This window comes from Lactuca saligna, chromosome 8 (genome assembly GCF_052625555.1).
Source record: "Lactuca saligna cultivar CGN05327 chromosome 8, ASM5262555v1, whole genome shotgun sequence".
NCBI classification, from domain to species: Eukaryota; Viridiplantae; Streptophyta; class Magnoliopsida; order Asterales; family Asteraceae; genus Lactuca; species Lactuca saligna.
In genome coordinates, this window is record NC_136424.1 from 68,717,447 (window position 1) to 68,724,486 (window position 7,040).

Sequence of the window (7,040 nt, forward strand, 5' to 3'; positions counted from 1 at the left end):
CTAAATGGGTTGAAAGTGCTTCACCCTAACCCGACCCATTAAATTAACGTGTCGTGTCGTGTCAACCCGTTTAGTTTCGTTTCGGGTTTCGGGTTAGGGCTATACCTTGAAATATGTGGTGTCATGTGAGGTTAAAAGATTGAGCATGTTGAAAGAGTAGGAGTTTGGTAGGCGGAAATGAAAAACTAATTGTTTTGACGTAGAATAGATGAAGTCATAACAAGTTTAGATGATAAAATTAAAAGAGTAAGAGTTGTGGAGGCGGATGACAAAGTCATGAAGATGTGAGAGTGGTGAAAGAGACTGGGTAGTTTGGGAGTGAATGGAAAAACTGAAATGAAATCTTGATATAGACAGCTAAGTCATTTCAACATTACAAAACAATTCAATTCGGATGTTTTCTTTTACTTATACTTTTGGTTTTGTATCTTTCTAGTTTATTTAAATAATTCAAAAAAACTTACATATAAATAAACGGGTCATTTTCGAGTCATATTCGAGTTGAAATTCTCAACCCTAACCTTACCCATTTAATTTTCGTGTCGTGTTGTGTCAATCCGTTTATCTAAACGGGTTGAAATATTTTACTCAAACCCGTTTATTTCGTGTCGGGTTTCGTGTCGTGTCAATTTCTGTCACCTCTATGGTTAACTGGCTCCAAAATCCCATTAACTTTTGTAATTGTTTTTTAGCTTCTTGCTAGTTTTATTTATTTATTTATTTGTGGTTGGCTGCTTAAAAAAATTCCAAAATTTTTTTTAACACATCTACTCCAAAATATGATGTTCCAGAGAAGGTGTTTAGTTTCCAAAAAACAGAAAACAAGTTATTTTTGTTAATAAGAGCATTTAAAAGGGTTAGTTAAATTAATATCTAAAAAATTAATCATTTCAAAATATATAAATTGTTGAAAAGAAAAGTAAAATAGAAAACATAAAAATAAATTGTCGTTTTCATTTTTTAAGTTAACTTATTGAGCTAAGGTACAGACTACAGAGGTCTCTAGATTTTGATCTGCAAACTCGAGAGAATTGACAGAGAGATCCAAAAGGAGTGTGGGGGATGGGGATACGGAGGACACCCTCTCTGGCTATCGCTCTTTGGTGCATTTTACTTCTTGTTGGCCCCAGAAATCAGAATCATTCACTCTTTTCATTTCCCTTTATTTTATATGTATTATTATATTATTTTATTAAATTGCACCATGATATGCTACTACTGTGACGTTACTTGTTTGCGTCTTAATAATAAACCTGGCCATTTTGTTTCTCTATGTGGTTAATTGAGTCTAAATTAATAATTTCGTTTGTCTTTTAGATTTACATCATATCCTAACTATTAAAATCGTGTTCATAGTCATAGTATTTTAAATTTTCTGTCTGTATATTAAATCGTGAATCCTACAATTGAAGATAAAAATGTTATACCTTAAACTAAAAAAAAAAAATAAATAAATAAATAAATAAATAATAATTTACAAACTTGTGTCCCAGCGTTCAAATCATGATTCTAGAAATCATGTTTAACAGTGATACATGATATGGCTTTTTTCTAATTATTTGGCCGTTCAAAGATTCCAGCCAGTGAATAATTTGTGGGGATAAAGTAGAATTATTTTCTTTCAAAATCTTTTTTTTCCTTAGTATCCAAGTGGTTTGGACCATGTTCATGATTATATAACGAGTAATAATTAGCAATATTTCAAGAATAAATGGGAATCAACTAAGAATGTGATTTAATTCAACAACTTTTAATTATTTTAAGAAACTTTAGATTACTTAATCAGAATGAAATGATATCTTATAAACCTTTAATTTATGTTGCTAGATCTCCTCTTTTCTAATTCTTGTCCTTTTACAACCACACTCACACTTTTTGACTTGATATCATAACTTTTCTACTATGTGTGTATTTGGGTGGAATGCTTCGCTATCATGGTTTGCTTGTTATTTTTGGGCTTTTTGTCTATCACTATAATTTTTATTCCGGGGGTAAATTGGATGTAATTCGCAAGGTCGATCGACTCAAGATTATTCATCAAGTCAATTACCATGTACAACATTTTGTAAACTCCGATCGTAAGATACATCTAGAGTTTAAAATTATCTTTCCAAAATATCATTGTTGAGAGAAAAGAGACTCCAACATATATAGATATTTACGAGACTGTCTCATTGATGTGAGATATATTAACATTTCCGCTCATAGTACGGTACAATGATACCGGGTAAGATATACATGTGAAGATCAAGATTATCTGTCCAAATGAGTCATGATGAATAGAGACCAAAGACTACAACATATATAACACTTATTATTATATTGCATCGATGTGAGATAAACTAAGGGCACATTTGATACAGAAAAATAGAATTGCATCACAAAATGAAAATGCAGAGAAATAGAATTAAGCTAGAGAAAAAGAATTATTTTTACTGTTTGACACAATTAGTAATTAGTCGATAACTGTACTTTGATAGTTTTTTTAGTTTGGTTGTATTAAACAAGAAAAGATAAATAAGTTTTTCATAATTTTTTTAAACAATGTTTTTTTTTGTAATAATATCATTATGAGTTATATATTAATTTGTCAAATTATACAATTTTTTTAATCTTTTTTAGTTTTTAATTTTATCAATAACGTTTTACCATGCATTTTTTATAATTGCTAATTAACATTTCACATATATGTTCTCTAATGCAAGATATACATGTTTTAAAAAAAAGATTATATCTATATATATATATATATATATATATATATATATATATATATATATATATATATATATATATATATATATATATATATATATATATATATATATATATATATATATGAAATGCTAAAACAATTATGTAGCATGCATGAATAAAAAGTAGGACTTGATGATAATAAGTGGCAGAGAGGGTTTGAACGTCAGATTAGCTTGGTACTTCTAAGTCTGCTTTATTTTTTGTGTGTGTTTATATTGCGAGAAATTAAATATATTTTTAGTTTTTTTTATTTTTTTACAAATCCTCGTATTTAATTCAATAGTGATATACGTTACATTTAATGCTTATTTAATAATATTTTAATATATTAATATAACAAATGTTATCATTTAATTAGATAAAAAGATTTGTAGGAACAAAAATAGATGAATATTTAATTTATCTTTAAATATAAAAAATTAATTAGGTAGCATGAGAATTAGTTTTATCTCCCATTTCCTTATTCTTGCTAGTAAAGAGACATGGGAAATGGAATATTCCTTTAATATTAATAGCTATAGACAATTTTGCACATCAAAATTATCTAAAAAGTTGATCTATGTATAGATTTTTTTTTAAAATAATATGTTAGAAACTTCTTGGGCATTGTCAAGGGACAAAAATGAAAGAAGGTTAGGAGTTGGTTATCCTAAAGGTGGAGGAAGAATATATTCTTGATTCCCATTTGACAAGAAAACTTAAAGTTATTCAAAAGACAAACGTCTCTAAAATAAGAAATGTGGTATTTGGTCTTTAAGTTCATAATTTATTTATGGAATTTTTATGATTATTGCTATGACAAGTATACGGTGATAGGATTAGAAAATTTTCATTATTTTAAAGAAGATTTTGTATTCCTTGCATAATTGAATATTCTTAAATAAGAAATGTGATATTTGGTCTTTAAGTTCATAATTTATTTATGGATTTTTTATGTTTATTGGTATCACAAGCATGCGGTGAAAGGATTAGAATTTTTTTTTTTAATTGTTTTAAAGAAGATTTTGTATTCCTTGAATAATTGAATATTCATTTGGTGTTTTAATATTTAGAGCAGTTTATACGGTTTAACTTTGCAAGAAGTTATTGTAGGTTTGGAAAATCTTGAAAGCACGATACTTGCAAAAGAATGTGCTGTCAGTGGCGGAGGTAGATGGGGCGTTGGGGGTATTACAGTACCCCAAAAAATTGTTTTATGCATATAAAAAAAATTATGTGTAAACATGTTCTATGTTATTGTAACCTTAGCTAAAGAGATAATATCATGTTTTTTAATTCTCCGAATATAATAACTACATATTTATTGATAATGTTTGTACCCCCCCCCCCCCCCCCCCCCCCAATTTAAAAATTTCTAGCTACGTCACTATGTGTTGTGTAAATTTCGAAAATATATTTGGTCTTTAAGTTGATAATTTTGAAAATATAAATTTCAGCTCAATATGAATCTATTTTTGAATACTCTTAAACTAGGCGTAATACTCGTGTATTACACGGGCTTATTAAAAATAAAAGTTTAATATCAATGTATAAATATTAAATATTTTTACATAAATACGAACGATATAATAAATAAGTAAGTAATTCAGTCTATACTAATAAAAAACTATTGGTATATTTTAAATAATGGTGTTGAAAATTAAGGTGTAAACATTAAATAATTTTTAAATTAATTTTCGAAATAAATACAAATGAAATGATGAATAAGCAGTTATTCAATCTATACTAATTAAAAAAATTATTAACATATTGTAAATAGTTGTTATGAATCAAAATTTTCAAATACTTCTTTCAAGGTGATTTTTTTTTTCATTTATTAGGGTAGAGATAGAGATATATTATATACATATATTTATTTATAAAAATTGAATACATAATAAATTTGTTAGAATTCAAATTAAAAGTCTAAAAAATTAAAGATATGTTTTGAATTCAAGTATATCATAAAATACACAACATTAATTGTGTTATTAGAACATCCATTTGATTTCAAATATATTGATTAATAAAAAAATAAAGATACCACATAATGACATGTAGAATTAAATAATTGTAAAATCTCATATAATGACATGTAGCAAAAGCTTTGAAAAAGTGATAAGTGGCAAAAAAAAAAAAACATTTATTTATTAGAGATGATAGATTCAATTTAAAATATTAAAAAAAAATACATGGAAATATATTACGATTCATATGTAAATTTCATTAAGTTCATTTGTGCATAATCAAAAAGTTGAAATAATAAATCAATTTCACATTGTGAACTTTAAGATGATTTAATCTTTGTAGAAGTGTGTGTGTTAGAAATGGGGATTTTATACTTGTATAATGATTTTCTCTTGTTAGTGGTGGTTTTCTTTTGTAAAAAAATATATTATAAAGTTGGTTTTTTAGGAACATGCATCAGTTCAAAGTATTCATTCAGAATAGATTAACTGTGTTCATAATTATTTTGTTAGAGTTAATGTTTATAGTTGTAGTTTAAACCATAAATAGACTTCTCTTTATATTTTTGTGCAATAAGTCAAAGTATTTTTACAGAATGGCTAAACTTTTACACATAATTATTCTATAAGAATGATAATTGGTAGTTAAATTTTAATCAATAATCACAATGATTGATGATGCCTTTTTTTTCTTTTACTTTTTTTAATTCTTAAAGATTCGAATGTTTTTTTTAGAATATGTATTTTATTTTTATAGATTTCTTTGGTAAAATATATAAAGTTATGTGTTTTTGTAAACATTTCTTATTCTTATAGAATAATCTTTTAAATGCTTTTGTGATTATTAAGATTATATCAAATTTAAAATTTTTGTTAACGAGGTGCTAATCATTTTGCTGTCAAATGAGTCGTGTGTTTAAATGTATTCTGTTATAATGATGTTATTATCGAACATATTTGTTGTTTGAAATCCTTGATGTTGATTCAAGTTTTTGTTTTATGTGATTCAACAATTGTTGCAGAAAGTCCACAAGGTGTTATATTACATGAATTACAACATCAATTCAATAGGAAGAAACTCACAGGGAACAAGTATAAAAGCCTACAAGCCTAAATAAGTAAAAAAAAAAAGCAATATTCTAGATGCTTTGGTAAGTTGATTATATTTTCCCTACGTTATTGCACACAGTTAATATCCAAACCCCTGTATCAAAGTTTCAATTGTCAATGATCTTCAAGAATCAAAGATGGAAACGAGAGATTAGATTACATAAATGTAGCGTAGCATCCATCATTCTTGCAGAAGCAGTCTTAAATACAGAGTATTTCAAAAAAACATGAGATAGAGGATTCCTAGGAATAATAAGTTGAAACTCAAGTTCAAGTTTAACGGAGAATTTCAATTTCAAGTTCAAGAACACAACTTATACAACACTAAACCTAGAAGATAGGAAACTTCGTTGACCTCCTTAATGTTAGATTTGTAGTTTTGATTTTTTTTTTTTTTTTTTTTTTTTTTTTTTTTTTTTATGTGTGTAAATTGGTTTTTCTATGTATGTAAAAAAATCACTTTACTGATTACTTTTAATATATTTTAAGATAATATAATTTTATATGTAAGAATTGTTTTCAAATTTTCAAAAACCATTTGATGAGTTAGATGATTTGTTTGAATTGTGATTTCTTAATCTTTCTTGAAGAATGTTGATTGAGGTTTATAAAAATAGTATTCTGTAAGAACGTCAAAATGGTAAATGATTTTTTTACTTTCATTTAGCTTCAGATTAAGAAGAGAAGAATACATAAAAGGATAGTTACATTTTGAAATTCCCTTTTTATCATTCTTCAAGAATGTCTTCAAGAATCAAAGTAAATGTTATAGAAAAAATTGGTTTTCTACAAACGAAAATGATAGTATGGTGATGAGGTCATACTTACACCTATTATATATTGCTTAAAGGATAATGTATTCAATTTAAAATTATAATTAGACTTAGCCTTAAAACATGAGATTTGATTAGGAATGATATCCTATTTAATTAATGAATTGTTTTTGATTTATTTGGTTTAAAATGATGCCTACATCCACATAATAGATGTGGGTCCACATTTGAATATATATATATATATATATATATATATATATATATATATATATATATATATATATATATATATATATATATATATATATATATATACACGAGTCTACCCTATGATTGAATTGTAAAATTTTCATACATGAAACGTTAGAATTCAAAATATCACACAGTTATAGTATTATTAACGTTTTACAATTTACACACACGTGATATATAAATGGGTTCAACATAGACC